Raw genomic sequence first — 16775 nt, forward strand, 5'->3', positions numbered from 1 at the left:
GTGGCTCAGCAGTTCTTCGTCAGATCTGTTTTGTCTGCAGGAAGCCCCTTTAAATATGTATAGATCTCTAATTTTGTGTCGATTGGATTAACTACCCATTCTGGTAGGAGGCCCCAGGTAGTCTTTTATTTTTGCTATTTATTTTCTTTTTTCTTAAGTCTGTCTCATGTCTGGTCTGCCAAGAGTTGGCAGTCATGTTGTGAAGGAACAGAAAAATGGGAAGCTTTCTTGATGGATTTTCAGCATCCCATCCTTTGCCTGGGCGAGGCAGCAGTGAATGCCAGCTAGCCCTCTGCGGGGAAGTGCTGAATGGACCCGAGAATCAGGAGGCAGGACAGAGAAGAGCTCTGTAGTTTTGGAGGGTGGTCTGTGTGAGATGTTATCTTCTCTCTGGCATATTAATTGGACTTTTAATCATGTTTATCCCCATGGGGAACTGTCCCCAAACCATAAACATTACGTGTGACCATCCCCCACTTAAAGACCAAATGTGATTTGATGGTTATTCTTTTGGAGGATCAGACCCAACAAAAATAAAATTTGTAATGTAGATGGTAAAAACCTTCCAAAAATCTCCCTGTCCTCATTTTCTCTTCTTTTAAGAGTCTCAAACTGGTGCTCTCAATAAGAGACAGTTGGCAGTAATGCTTTGAATTCTTTCCAGGTTCATTGATGATGCCTAATTTGGGGGCTTCAGTAGCTAAAGGGGGACATCTGAGAGGGAGTAAATCATGAGACTGTGCAGAGAGGAAAGGCATTTCAGTTTGCTGAAGTGTCAGCATGCTGCAGGGAAAAGCAATTAAAAAGAAGGGAAAATGTTTAGATTGCTTCAAGGGTACATGTTTCTTGAATTTGGCATTTGATTGAGATATTTGGGAATTGCAGATTTTAGATTATAAGGTTGTGGTATCATTTCCTTTGCCTAAAATTTTATTTTTATTAAGGTTTCGATTTTTTAATGTGAATCTCAATGCTTGGCCTTTGTAGCCTCTGTGCTGGGTGGCTTGTGTTAATTTTTGACTTGAATGCCTTGGCCATTTTGAGCTGTGATAAGGGTTTGAGAGTTTCTTACTCATTAATTGGTCTATCTTATGTTGATATAGGTAATGACTTGAGAGTAAAAATATTGTTCATCATTGAATATTACTGCTCTTTTCATTATGGTTGATTCCTGGAATAATGACTTTGCTTGTTTGTTGTACGGCATTAAGGTCCCAGATATCTTGCTAGTGTTTAAAACATTGCAAAAATCTTTGCAGGTAGAAATGGAGCGGGGATGAGAGTGAGACAGGAAAGCACTGTGCAGCAGGACTCTGAGGATATGGATTTTAAAACTATCGTATCACCTGTTTACTTTCCTAGAATGCTAGCTTGCTCCAACCCTAAATAGATTTCAAAATTCAGAGTGCAGAGGTAGTTTCCAAGAGCTCCCTATAGTGGAAAGAATGCTTATCCCATAGCCAGCCAGCCAGACTCAGGTGGTAAGTGTAACTTTGTTACTCCAGCTGAGTAAGCTTGGCCCAGCTGCTTCCACATCTGTGAGCTACAGTTTGCTTTCTGTAAAATGGGGATATCATTAGTAAAAGAGATGCCTGACACATCTTAACCAATAAATGGCAGCATCTGCAACAAAAACCAAGCTCAGGATTACTCCACTTTTCAGACTGTTCCTCCTCCGTTTTTCATCTCATCTACCTAATGAGTGGCTCAGGCTGGAGTCATCTTCCACTAGATCTTTTGTTCTGTCACCCCCACCTAGCCAGTTTGTCACAAAGTCCTGTCTACTTTTTCTGGCATAATCTCTTTGAAACCTGATTTTCAGTCTCCATTGGGCTCCCATCTTAGTTCAAGCCACCGTCCTCATTCCCCACTGCAGAGATCTGCCACTCAGGCTCTGCCCTCCTTCTAGCCCTTCTTCCCACCAGCAGCCAGAAAGGGAAAAAAGAAGTCACTTGCTGTTTAAAGTCTTCAGAGCTCTTCTTGGGGTAAAATATAAAATCTGCAAGGTCACGTGTGGCTTGGCAGCGTCCCCCATCATCGTCTCTGGTCAGCCACAGGATCCAACTCTACAGCCAGCTCAGCTAGGGCTGCCGCTGGTGGTCTGTTTCAGGATCACCCCCTCGAGGAATTTCGTATCCTCTATGCTGGTTCTGATATCCTCTATAAAGGTCTTCTCTGAGAAGGCCACTCTTAAAGTCATGCAACTTAGAACCCCTTTATTGTCTCCCTCATAGAGTCAGCTTTTCCTTCTTAATGCTTACCACAATTTATAATTATTATTTGTCTCATGTTTCTCTCATGCCTTTGAGAGCAGAAATAATGCCTGGTTTATTCACTAGTCTATAGATACCAGTGCTTCTTGTGTGTATAGTAAATGCTTAATAAATATTATTGTAATGAATAAGATAGTAATACAAGTTGTGATTAAATGTTTAATAAATATTATTGTAATGAATAAGATAGTAATACAAGTTGTGATTTGTATATTGATTGCCTTCTTTATCACTGTTAAACCTACTTCTCCTAACACAAAAGCCAGGCTTGGTTATCTCCTACATTCCTTCTTTGCTGGTTTTATGTGTACGGTGAAATAACCTTTGCACATATCAGGTAAAATGAATACATTGAGGCTCTGTGGAAAATTCTAAATAAACTGAGACACCATTTAATTAGTGTTACTCTTGTGATTTTCTGTAGATAATCCTTTTTTCTAAGTACATCATTAAAGGGATTAGGTTGTTTTTTTTTTTTCTTTCAGTAATCCTGTGCTGAGAAAAAACCTTACCATGTCATATTACTTTGCATGTCATGTGATATAACATGTTAGTCAGCAGCTGTGGATTACATGGTGATCGAATTCAAAGGAAGGAAGGACAAATTGGTAGAAAAAGGAGAGTTATAGACTTGAAGATGGCCAATACTGTCCAGCTGTTGCTGTAACTTGTATAAATAACTAGGTATTGCTTGGCCATTTAGTTAAGGTAGAGAGGTAGTTGCTTAAAAATGGGAGCCACCTAGAGGTGTGGAAGTTCTTTTTCCCCCTCTCTAAAGCATTCCTTATTCTAGCCAAAAAAGTCTCATGACTTTCCAAGGCCAAGGAAGGCTTAAAGCTTTGAGTGTTTTTGTCATGTGGTTGCTCTTTACAAAATATTCACTTGATGCACTATGACTCTGAAGTATTTATGTCTTTATTAATGTTTCTGGCCTCTACTTCTTGCATAATCACCCACATGTTCTTTTGACTTTAGTTTTTTAGGACTTTGATTTCCTTTTAGAACTTACCCCCTCACACCCTCAGCATGTAGTAATTCCAGTTCTTTCCCAATTTTGTATCTGGTAGGTCACCAAGTATACAGGGAACTTAGGAGTTGATTGTAGGATTTATTTCTTTGCACTCAAACTCTAGTTTTCCCCCAAATGTTCTGTGTCTTTGTGGTTTGGACCCTGAGTTTTTGCCACCTAAAAGCTGGATGCCCTCAGGTGGGGAGAGTAGAACAAAGGAGATTAAAGCATTTTGAACCTCCTGTTATGTGCCAAGCTCTGGGCTAGGTGCTCTTACGGAAGAGAAGTGGGTAGTTTACCTGGTTAACATCATGAAAAGATATCTTCAGCTTTTCATACATGGGCTTCACTCAAGGAGATTGTTCTTGTCGTTCCCTCATTTTCCCATCTTTTATTTTCTAGTCAGGAAGGCATGACAAGTAGAAATGCCCTCTCTAGCCAGATCCTTTTCCTCACCTTGATCCTTATTTAGACCTGCTTTTCCTTGTATAAAAATACTGGGAGTGGGACTGAAGAGGGGTGCATGCTGTGACATGCTTTTGTGGGAAGGCTCTGTGCCCCAGGATGCTCGCACCCTGTGTGTGTGTGTGTGTGTGTGTGTGTGTGTGTGTGTCTGTCGTGTGCACACTATCATGTCTGACTCTTTGCGACCACATGGATTGGTAGCCTGCCAGGCTCCTCTGTCCATGAGATTTTTCAGGCAAGAATACCCGAGTGGGTTGCCATTCCCTTCCTCAGGGGATCTTCCTGACCCAGGGATCGAACCTGTGAATCCTGCATTAGCAGAGGATTTTTTACCATTCGCACCACTTGACCTCCAGCCACCCTGTGCTGGAGAAGAAAGTTACTGTTGAAGCCCTTGTATATACATATTTACTAGCTACTCTGCATGACCTTGGAGCCCAGAAAAGGTCATGCAGAGTAGCCAGTAAACATGACTTTATTTTTCTGGGCTCCAAAATCACTGCAGATGGTGATTGCAGCAAAGAAATTAAAAGATGCTTACTCCTTGGAAGGAAAGTTCTGACCAATCTAGACAGCATATTAAAAAAAGCAGAGACATTACTTTGCCAACAAAGGTCCATCTAGTCAAGGCTATGGTTTTTCCAGTGGTCATGTACGGATGTGAGAGTTGGACTATAAAGAAAGCTGAGTGCCAAAGAACTGATGCTTTTGAACTGTGGTGTTGGAGAAGACGCTTGAGAGTCCCTTGGACTGCAAGGAGATCCAACCAGTCCATCCTAAAGGAGATCAGTCCTGGGTGTTCATTGGAAGGACTGATGTTGAAGCTGAAACTCCAGTACTTTGGCCACCTGATGTGAAGAGCTGACTCATTGGAAAAGACCCTGATGCTGGGAAAGATTGGGGGCAGGAGGAGAAGGGGATGACAGAGGAAGAGATGGTTGGATGGCATCACTGACTCAATGGACATGGGTTTGGGTGAACTCCGGGAGTTGGTGATGGACCGGGAGGCCTGGCGTGCTGCGTTTCATGGGGTCGCAAAGAGTCGGACACGACTGAGCGACTGAACTGAACTGAACTGCATGACCTTGAAGTTGCCGAAAGCGTTTTAGCACCAATAGCATTTATTACCTATTTATTTCACAGCCTTGCTATGGATTTAGAAGACTTATTTTTGGCAATTTTATTTTTTTTGGTCACATTCAGATATATCACAGATCTCACTGCATTTAACTCCAGTGCTGTCCAAGTTTTATGCATGAAGAAAGGCATTTTCTCATTCAGAAGTATATGTTTTATTCTTTGTTTTGATAAGAAATCAGATAAAAATACAGGTTTTAACAAGAGAGTTTTGATAGTTTTCCATGAGGTTTTATTCATGTGGGCAATATATTTTGTCACTCTCATTTACTGTCATTGGCTTCTGAGTGCTAAATCATGTTCATCTTTTAATAATAGTAATTTTCATATTGGAAAATCAAAAATAACTTAAGATTACGTTATTCTTCTAAATATAAGTTTATACATTGAAAAAGTTAGGGGGACTTCCCTGATGGGCATGGTTAATGCACCTTCCAATACAAAAGAGTTTGATCCGTGGTTGGGGAACTAAGTAAGATGCCATAGGGCAGCTCCTCGTGTTATATTCTACTGAGTAATAACATACAATGCATATTGGAAAGAGTACCACTTCAGTTAAAAGCCAGGCTGGACCTGGGTAGCCTTAGAAAAGTTATGATTCTGGCCCAGCCTCATGTCTCCCAGTCTTTAAATGGGGCTACTGATTTGCCACTCAGGGCTGGTTTGGAATAAAAGAGATGTCTGTGTGTATGTGGAAATGAAAGTATGTGAAGTGTCTCAGTGAGGAGTTGGCGCCTTTCCCCTCACCCAGTTCTACTGAACTGTGTCTGAACTGGAGGTCTGGACAGGCCTCAGGGCTCTTTGGAGAGGCCTAGTTCTAAGTCCTCTGCAGCCTGTCCAGATCGATGGTCAGGGAGCACCTGAGTTAGAGAGAACACTGTCAGTGTCAGTCATCCAGGGTGGGAGTGGAAAGTTTGCTAGTTGACATGGGCGGCCCTCCCCACCCCCACAGTCTGGAGGCAGCCATCCCCACAGCCTTCTCCACTGGTAACCCTTCCACTCATTGAATTTCTTTTTCTTTTCTTTCTTTTTTTTAAAAAAACATTTATTTATTTGGCTGTGCCAGGTCTTAGTTGTGGCATGTGGGATCTAGTTCCCTGACCTGGGATTGAACTCCGGCCCCTGTATTGGGAGCGCAGAGTCTTAGCCACTGGACCACCAGGGAAGTCCCTCATTAAATTTCTATCTCACTTTTCCTTGACTCCTTATCCTCAGCCTGGAAAGAACATGCCCAAGTCTCTCTTGACTTTCCTGCTCCTTCTGTCTCCTTTCACAGCCTACTTCTTACAGGAGTTGTCTGTGTTTACTACTTCTGCTACATCACCTGCCAAGTCACTCTCCAAAGGTGCCATTTCTTAGAAGCATTTTTTGCCACAGGCACCAATATCCTAGTTGCCAGAATCAATGGGAGCTTTTCAATATGAAAACCCCAATACGACCAAAGTTCTCTGTAGCATGTTTACACTATTGACCTCTCTCTCTTTGCTTTGAAACTTCTCCTTGGCTTCCTTGTCAATGCTCTTTCTTTGTTCATTCATTTATTCATTCGTTCAAAAATAAACTGCATACCCTTCCATGTGTGGGGCTGTACTAGAGCACAAAACACACGGACTCCAGTTCTCATGAAAAGTGTGCTCTGCTAGGGGGGGTTAGATAATAAATGAATGAGTAATTGTACACTCATTTTACAATGATAAATGTTTTGGAGGAAAAAATATAGGAGGGTGGAGGAATTGAGAATACTAGGGTGGGAGCAGAGATGTAATCTGGTATTGGATGGGCAAGAAGTCCTCACTGAGGAGAGCACATTTGAGTAGAGACAGTAATGAAGTGAAGGTGCCAACCCTGTAGCTGTCTGGAGGAAGATACTCTCCAGGTTGAGGGAACAGTGAGTGCAGAGACCCTGGAGCAGGCACATATGGGGTGTGCCCATCAGAGTAGCCAGACCAGTTGTAGGAGATGAAGGAAAAGAGGTAGTGGGGACCCCTGTACTAGGGCTTTATTGGCCGTAACACAGATTTTGGTTTTTACTCTTGGGTAAGAAGACAGTTGACAGTCTTGAACAGAGGAATGAATGAATTGGAGAGTAACATGGAGTAGTCGGCAAGAACATGAACTCTGGGGCTGGCTGGCTGGGTTGAAATCCCAGCCCTGCACGTACTGGCTCTGTGCCCTTGGAGTAGTCTGATAACTTCTGCGCCTCACTGGTAGAGTTGGATTAGGAATGACACCTATCTCCCAGTGTTCTGAGTATTCAGTGAGTTCATGCTTGTAAAGAACAGAGCATGGCAGATTGTAAACACTGTAAAGGGTTAGTCGCTTAGTCGTGTCCGACTCTTTGTGACCCCGTGGATTTTATCCTCTGTCCATGGATTTCTCCAGACAAGAATACTGGAGTAGGTAGCCATTCCCTTCTCCAGGGCATCGTCCCAACCCAGGGATTGAACCCCCAGGTCTCTTGCATTGCAGGCAGATTCTTTACCATCTGAGTCACCAGGGAAGCCCCAAATATTACAAAAGTACTTGTTAAATAAAATAGTAATGTTGAAAAGGTTCACTTTGCTCTCTTGTAAAAAGGGCTTGTCAAGGGAAATTAAGAACAGAAGCAGGACACAACTAGAGTCCGTAAACTGCAACAAAAGATCCCACACAGCCAAATAAATGAGTAGATAAATATTCTTTAAAAAAGAATAGAAGCAGGAAGTCAAAATGTGGAAACAGCCTAAGTGCTCATCAATGGATGAATGGATAAAGGAAATGTGGTGTCCATATACAGTGAAATATTATTCTGCCAGGAAAAAGAAGGAGATTCCATCATTTGCCACAACATGGATGGACCTTGAGGACATTATGCTAAGTGAAATAAGTTAGAGTGAGACAAATACTATATGATCTTGGTCTCACTTATATGTGCAGTCTTTTACAATTGCACAAATAAGGGGTGGGAATGTGGGGGCATGAAATGGGTGAAGGGAGTCACACGGTACAAAAACAGTTATAAGTCCTGAGGGAAGTCACATACAGCATGGTGACTTAATAAAAAGGAGAGAAAAAGAATGGAAGCAGGAAGAGCAGTGGGGAAATTACTGCAGTAATTCACTCAAGGGATGGAGTAGTAAGGTGCTAGTGGTATAAATGGAGAGAAGGGTCACACAGTGGTGTGTTTGGAAATGGGGTTGACCCGTTGGCTGGAGGGGAGGGTGAGATCTGCTTTTCCTTCCATCTTTGATCTTTCAGACTAAACATTCTTTGCTTTTTCCTCTCCTTTTTGACCAGAAGCTCCCAAACATGGGTACCATTTGGAGATACATGGGGCATCTTTTGGTTGTCACAGAGTCCAGGTTATAGGTATTTCCGATGTGTAGTGGGCAGAACCTAGGCCACGTGGTGAAGACATGTCCCTTGTATTTTGTTAGTAGCCTCCTGGTTGAGAAGGACTGCTTGAGACCTCCTTCCTACCTTCCCTCCCTGCCCCCCACACCTATGATTTCTTAAACTCCAGTTCCATGTGGACAGCAGGGGGCCTCTGAGCCACCTGGAATATTTTTTTCAAAATGCTGTTTGTTTCTGTACTGTGACTTGCAGACCCCTCTCCATAAAACACACAACAGTCCCTCGGGATCAGCCTGCCGCTTGACTTCTTCCTTGATGCTTGACCTGGGTTTGTGGTAGCATCATCCACCTTGTTCCTAATCTTGCCTTTCCTGTACCGCCTCACCTTGCCTAATTCATCTAGTCCTGAGCGCCCTTCTGAATAGCTCAGGAAATCGTTTCCATTTCTCCATCATTCACTACCCTAATTTAGCATCTCTCATTTGGACTGCTGCCACGCCACTGGTCTCCCTGCCTGAGACCCATTTTCTGCATATCACCAGAGCTTTTGGATACATGGATCTCACTGACTTGCTAAAAACTCCACTCCGTCACTGCCTGCAGGCTTGAGTTCGAACTCTTTTGCAGCCCACAGGACCTGTGAAATCTGCCGCTGGTCTCCCACCCTGTGGCTGCCCTCCAGCTTTCCCCTGTCATCTGGACGAGCCAGGCTGTAGCAGAACTGAATTAACACGCTGTTTCATGCATTGATGCTGAAACATCTAAATGTGCTGTTTGATCACATGAAAAAAATGGTTCAACCTTTCCCTTCCCTTCCCTACTAAAATACCCTTCAACCTGGCTAACCTCTGTTACTGAAGGAGGTGCTCACTCCCTCAGGAGTCCGTCTTGCCTTCCTTCTCTACCACATGCATGTATATTTCTCTCCTTCCTTTGCATTGTAATTTCAGAGGCTCTCTACTTCAAACAGTTGAGCTTCTGAGGGGCTCTTCTTAAGCTCATTTGTTCACAGGTTCAAAGTGACTAAGAAGACTCTAAGCTTGCAGTCTCCTGATCCGGTTCAAGGAGTGTAAGTTGGCTCTTTGAAGCTTTATAGCCCGCTCTGCCCTTGCTGCTGGATGTTCTGTGTGGCATCTCTTTCTGAAGTAGAGCAGCTTTGTCCATATTAAAAATCTCTTGAGGCAGGTGGCTCCTCCATGGTCTCTTTGGAGCCCTGGGGAGCCCTTTAGTAGCTCTTGGAGTCCAGGGTCACTCATCACCTCCTGATTTCAAGAGCCTCAATGGGTTCAGCCCTGTGTGCTCAGCCTTTCTGTTCTAGAGCCATTCCCTGGCTTCCTGAACTAACATTGGGCCAAGTTTCCACCTTTGGTTCTGATCATCCTGTTGTGTTCAAGATGGAGAAGCTTCTGAAATTCTTTGGTTAATTATGACTGCTAGGTTATAACAGGTATAAATTAACTTTTTTCACCCTCACCCCGTTCATCCTTTGCTCTTCAGGCTTCTTCCCAATCTTCATTCCATATGCAAAAGGGGGAAAAATATTTTTTACCCTACTCAGCTGTTTTTATTAGCTCTCCTTTTGTGTTTGTCGTATTTTCATCTTTTTTATTAGCACTTTAAATGTGTTGTACTTTTTACATTATCAGATATGATGGGATTAATAGTATTTGTAAAATTATTTAAAGTGTATTTTAAAGACAGCAAGCATCTTTGTTCACAGACAGCAGGCACAAAGGCACCCACCCAGGCCGAGTCTTCAGAGCTTGGCTCTGGGGCCGGTATTTGTTCCCATCTGTACAGTTGTGATTTGAAAGCTCAGGGGGAGTTGGGGTTTGTTTCATGTTACCTTTCCTACTAGACTACAGTTTCCAGAATGCAAGATCTGTATTTATGTAATGCTCCACCAACTGTAAACTTTGATGGGAGGAACTTGTTTGATTCTCATTAGATCCTTAGGACTTCGATCAACACACTAACTACTAACAACAACGCTATTAGTTGTTGGATGAGTTCTAGCTAACATTTATGCCCTCAAGAGGAACCATGATACACTGCCTCTTAAGTATTTAGCTGTGCAGACTAAACGAAGAGTTGGAATAAAGCTGACTGAATCATTCATTTTATATGGATGACTGAGATGATAACTGAAATCTAGGTTTGTAGGAATGAAGGTTTTCTTTGGCTTCTGGAAACACTTCAACAAATAATAAGCACTTACTGTGTTCAGAAGGAAGGTTCTGTGGAGGTTGCAAGGAAGGGTAATGTGGGTCTGTAGTATGGGGAAGCTTATTATGAACAATGAGGGTATGGTAAGTGATTACATGTGGCAGAATATGCTGTAAGATAAATATTATAAATACATAAAGGAGAGCAGGAGAGTGCCTAAGTGACGGAAAGGGTAAAGGTATTCACTACAGCAGTATCTGTAATAATAAACATTGGAAACATCTCAATGGTTGGTCGCAGGGCCCTGATGCAGGCACCAGAGAGACTGTCACACAGCCATTAAAAGTGTTTATGAAGCATTTATAGTAACTGGGGTAAGTGCATATGCTTTTTGTTACTGAAATGACAGAAGATAAAGTTTTACATACAGTGTGATCATAATTTAACAATGGAAAAAGAAGCACCAGGAAGAAAACACCAAAATATAAACATTTTGTCTGACTTCAAGCATATTATATGTGTGTATGTATGTTTGTACATGTACAGTTGTGTATACATATGTATACATATCATAAATTAAGCTTCATTGAATGTTCACTCATGAACATACTCATGCAACAAGTGCCCAGATGAAGAAATAGGATGTTACTCTCATTCCCACAAACCCCCTTGTGCTCCTGACTCCTAATGGCATTCTGTAGTTCTGAGTATTTTTTGTTCCTTTTATAAATGGAATCGGACAACATGTACTCTTTAGTGTCTGGTTTCTCACACTCAACATTGTGTGATTCATCCACATTGTGTATGATTGTAGATCGTTTATTCTTATTATTAGGGATGACTGTTTAAAATGATTTATTTATTATTTCTGGTTTTGCTGGGCTTCACTGCTGCGTGTGGGCTTTCAGTAGTGGCGGAGAACAGGGTTCCTTCTCTTGCTGCAGAGCCAGGCGCTAGTGCCTGGGCTTCAGTGGCTTCCGCCTGCAGGTTCTAGAGCCCAGGCTCAGTAGTTGCTCCACAGCACGGGGGACCTTCCCGGCTCAGGGATCGAGCCCGTGTCCCCTGCATTAGCAGGCAGGTTCTTACCCACGGTACCACCAGGGAAGTCCTTTATGGATGACTTCTAATCTTACACTTTCATCTTTTTTCTAGGTTTTCCAGAATTTTCTATAATGAGCATGTATCTTACAATCAGAAAAGGCATTTTTTATTTAAAGAGCAAAGGCAATTTATTTGTAAAGTGCTGTGTAGACTCAGTTGGTCAATTAGATTAAACCACAGGACGTGTGAAGCGAAGTCGAGAAGGTAGGTTGAGGCTGTCCTGAAAACATGTGGTACAGTACAATGTGAACTCAGCGTTAGGAGACCCAGATTCTGTTTGGTCATTTAGTGATCATGGGACTGTGGACACATCCTTGAATTCCTTTAACCCTCAGTTTGCTCATCTATCAGTCATCTGGGTGTGATGATATCTTCCTTAGAAACCTGGTATGGGGATTAATTGAGATAACAATGATGAGTCTGTGAAGTGGTCTGCCGGATGGTGAGGTCCTTCATTTAAAATTTGGAGTTAGCCACAGACTTTGTGCGCCCAGTGCAGGGGGCCCAGGTTCAATCCCTGGTTAGGGAATTGGATCCCACATGCCACAGCTAAAGATTCTGCATGCCACAACTAAGACTCAGTGCAGCCCAATAAACAAATAAACATTAAAAATAAATGGGTAAAATTTGGAGTTAGAAAGGGCAGATGCTCAGGGAGGGAACTCCTGTCCAGTTGCCATTCGTTTTCTCTATGAAGTAAGGTGGGGGTTATTCACAAGTGAAAGTACATAGCTTTGAGGTGGGGGTCTGAGCACAGCAGAGAAGCTTTGGAGCAGGCAGTACAAGTCCTCAGTGAGCTGGGGATTCCAGGGAAAATAGAGGGAGAGTTCAGCCCTGTTGAGGGCGCAGCTATGGTGCGAGCATAAATGGGCAGGCAGTGTATGAGTTTTTCTTCTAGATGCTGCATTTGTATGTCTTACTTGGGCTAATATTCAACCAATTCTTCCTGATCATACAAGTGGAGGAGGTAGAAAAGAGAAGGAGGGAGAAAGCCCACCTGACACATAAGAAGGGCCATGACCAGTCCACAAAGAGAGCACTTTCTGATCATAATGTGAATCCCATAAAGTCCATGGTGATTTGGACTTCAGGTTCTTTCTCCATGGTATTTACATTAAAAGGGAAGGCTAAGATTTTAGTCTCGCCCACAACACAGGCAGGGAGCTTCTATTAATATGGGTGTGCCTCAGGAATATTGCGGGTTTAGTTCCAGACCACTGCAGTAAAGCAAAGTCATATGCATTTTTTGGTTTTCCAGTGCATTTAAGGTTGTGTTTACACTATACCATAGTCTATTAAGTATGCAATAGCATATGTCTAAAGTGACAAATGTACATAATTTTAAAATATTTTATTGCTAAAAAGTTAAGTATCATATGCACCCTCAACAAGTCATATCTTTTTGCTAGTAGAGGGTCTTACTTTATTGTTGATGGCTGCTGACTGATCAGCGTGATGATTATTGAGGTTAAGGTAGCTGTGGCAATTTCTTAAAATAAGACAACAGTGGAGTTTGCTTCATTCATTGACTGTTCCTTTCACAAATGAATTTTCTGTAATATGCAGTGCTGTTTGTTAGCATTTTACCCATAGCAGAGCTTCTTTCAAAATTGGGGTCATTCCTCTTAAACCCTGCCACTGCTTGGTCAACTAAGTTGATATACTAATCTAAATTCTTTGTTGTCATTTCAACAGTCTTCACCAGGAGTAGATTGAGATTTAATTTCAAGAAGCCACTTTCTTTGCTTGTCCTTAAGAAGCAACTCCTCACCCATTCAAGTTTGGTCATGAGATTGCAACAATTCAGTTACAGCTCTGGTTGCTTCCCTGGTGGCTCAGACAGTAAAGTGTCTGTCTACAGTGTGGGAGACCCGGGTTCGAGCCCTGGGTTGGGAAGATCCCCTGGAGAAGGAGATGGCAATCCACTCCAGGACTATTGCCTGGAAAATCCCATGGAGGAGGCTGGTAGACTACAGTCTATGGGGATGCAAAGAGACAGGACTGAGCGACTTCACTTTCTTTGGGCTCCACTTCTAATTTTAGTTCTCTTGCTGTTTCTACCACATCTGCAGTTATTTCCTTCACTGGAATTTTGAATCCTTCAAAGTCATTTATGAGGATTGGAACCAACTGCTTCCAGACTCCTGTTTTGAATGGATGTTTTGACCTCTTCCCATGAATCATGAATGTTCATAATGGCATCCAGAATTGTGATTCCTTTCCAGAAGGTTTTCAGTTTATTTTTTCCAGTTTCATCAGAGAAATCACTACCTGTGGGTGCCATAGCCATATGAAATGTATTTCTTAAATCATAGGACTTGAAAACCAAAATTAGTCCTTGATCCATGGGCTGCAGAATGGATGTTGTGTTAGCAGTCTTGAAAACAACATTAATCTCATTACACATCTTCATCAGAGGTCTTAGGTGACCATGTGCACTATCAGTGAATGGTAATATTTTTAAAGTAATCTTCCCCGCCCCCCAAGCTCAAGAATAGGCTGAAAATATTTAGCAGACCATGTTGTAAACAGATGTGCTATCATCCAAGCTTTGTTGTTCCCTTTATAGAGCACAGGCAGAGTGGATTTAGTGTTAATTCTGAAGGGTCCTAGGATTTTCACAACACTAAAGAGCACTGGCTTCAGTATAAAGTCACCAGCTGCATTAGCCCCTAACAAAATAGTCAGCTTGTCCTTCAAAGCTTTGAAGCCAGGCATTGACTTCTCCTCTCTAGCTATGAAATTCCTAGGTGGCATCTTTTTCTAACAGAAGGCTGCTTCGTCCACACTGAAAGTCTGCTGTATAGTGTATTCACTTTCATGAATTATCTGAGCTAGATCTTCTGGATTACTTGCTGCAGCTTCTACCTCAGCGCTTGCTGCTTCACCTTGTACTTTTGTGTCACAGAGACACCTTCCCTTAAGCCTCATGAACCAGCCTCTGCTAGCTTCACACTTTTCTTCTGCAGATTCCTCACCTGTGTCAGCCTTTACTGAATTGAAGAGAGTGAGGGCCTTGACCTGGAATAGGCTTTGACTTAAGGGAATGTTGTGGCTGGCTTGATCTTCTAAGCAGACTTAAAACTTCATATCAGCAATAAGGCTGTTTCTCTTTCTTATTTCTCTGTTCACTGGAGTAGCACTTTTAATTTCGTTCAAGAACTTTTCCTTTGCCTTCACAACTTGGCTTACTCTTTGGCCCAAGAGGCCTAGTTTTTGACCTGCCTCTGCTTTCAACATGCCTTCTTTACTGAGCTTAATCATTTCTAGCTTTGGACTTAAAGTGAGTGACGTGCAGTTCTTCCTTTCTTATAAACACATCAGGGCCACTGTATACTTATTAACTGGCTTAATTTTAATGTTGTTGTGTCTCAGGAAATAGGGAGGGCCAAGGGGAGAGAGGAGGAGGGCGTGGCAGCCCAAGCCAGTATTCTTGCCTGGAGAATCCCCATTGACAGAGGAACCTGGAGGGCTACAGTTCATAGGGTTGCACAAAGTCGGACACGACTGAGCAACTTAGCACGCACTCAAGGAGAGAGAGAAAAACAGGAAAAAGGCCAGTGGGTGTAGCAGTCAGAACACACACATTTAGCCATTAAGTTCTCCTAAGAGCAGCGTTCATGGTGCCACCAAGTAATTACAGTAGTAACATCAGAGGTCACTAATCACAGATCACTGTGGTGAAAATGTTTGAAATATTGTGGAAACTACATAAAAATGACATAGAAACAATGCTATGCATAATGCTGTTGGAAAAATGGTGCCCATAGGCTTACTCAAGACAGGATTGCCCCATGCCTTCAATTTGTGAAAAATGCACGATCTCTGTAGCTCAGTGAAGTGAAGGGCAAGAAGATGAAGTGTGCCCGTATTATGTTTTCTAGCTCTGAGAGTCCTCAAATTAAGCAATTTTAATTATTTGAGATCTTTTCAAATACAATAGGGCTTCAAAGGCCAGCCTGGAACCCTGTTCATGGGTAGTATTGTTTCTGTGGGCACGTGCTAAGTCACTTCAGTCATATCCAGTTCTTTGCGACTCTATGGACTGTAGCCTGCCAGGCTCCTCTGTCCATGGGATTCTCCAGGCAAGAATACTGAAGTGGGTTGCCATGCCCTCCTTTAGGGGATCTTACGACCCAGGGGTGGAACCTGCATCTCTGACATCTCCTGCATTGTCAGGCGGGTTCTTTACCATTAGCACCACCTGGGATTTCTATGGGAGTGGTACTGGGGTCTGGTAAAAACTGCTGGGGATGCAATCTAGCTTGTCAGCCTCTTCCAAGGAAAGCAGTGGCTGAGCAGCTCACCCTGAACCCGTTGTAGAGCTTAGGGGTGGGTGTGTGTATGTGTGTGTCTGTCTGTGTGTGTGTGTGTCTGTGTGTGTGTGTCTGTGTCTATGTGTGTACGTGCGTGCATGCACGCATACACACTGAGTCACTCAGTCACTCAGTCCTGTCTGTTTGCGACCCTACAGACTGTAGTCTGCCAGGCTCCTCTGTCCATGGCATTTCCCAGGCAAGAATAATGAAGTGGGCTGCCATTTCCTTCTCCAGAGTATCTTCCCAACCCAGGGATCAAACCCAGGTCTCCTATTTTGGCAGGCGGATTCTTTGCCACTGCCCCACCTAGTAAACATGGAAGATTAGCTATTTATAGGTAAACAAGGTTTAGTTCACTTCAGTCACGTCACTCATTTGTGTCCTACTGTTTGCGACACCAGGCCATCCCTGTCCATCACCAACTCCCAGAGTCTACTCAAACTCATGTCCATTGAGTCGGTGATGCCATCCAAACATCTTATCCCCTGTCATCCCCTTCTCCTCCCGCCTTCAATCTTTCCCAGCATCAGGGTCTCTTCCAGTGAGTCAGTTCTTTGCATCAGGTGGCCAAAGTATTGTAGTTTCAGCTTCAACATCAGTCCTTCCAATGAATATAAACAAGGTTGGTAGTTTGTAAAGCACCTTTACTCATTTTTGATCCCTTCACACAGCATCTGTTGAGGGCCTGTAGGCTGGATATGCAAAAGTGAAAAAGAACCAGTCTTATCTTTGAGCTCCTTTTTATCTGGGCTGGGCCTTTGAAGAAGTCATTTTTGGAATGTGATAATGATCAAGTGGAGATGTGTGATCCTGGGGGAGGGGTTGGAAGTGAGTACTGCTGGAAAGGTGGTCCTTAGTCTGTCTGAGGAGCTCAGGGGAGGTTTAAAAGGAAAGTTCACTCTCTGAGTGAACTGAGACTTGAGGATGAAAAGGCTTTTTCTCCCGTGTCTTCCATACAGATAAAATAGCAGG

At 42.9% G+C, this 16775-nt stretch overlaps 1 protein-coding gene across 4 annotated transcripts in view; it reads left to right on the plus strand.

Moving 5' to 3' along the window:
• RASSF8 (Ras association domain family member 8) overlaps nt 1-16775 on the plus strand; it is a 137101-nt gene that overhangs the window by 1248 nt on the left and 119078 nt on the right. The window lies entirely within an intron of this gene.

Source organism: Bubalus bubalis, chromosome 4, assembly GCF_019923935.1.
Source record: "Bubalus bubalis isolate 160015118507 breed Murrah chromosome 4, NDDB_SH_1, whole genome shotgun sequence".
Classification (NCBI taxonomy): Eukaryota; Metazoa; Chordata; class Mammalia; order Artiodactyla; family Bovidae; genus Bubalus; species Bubalus bubalis.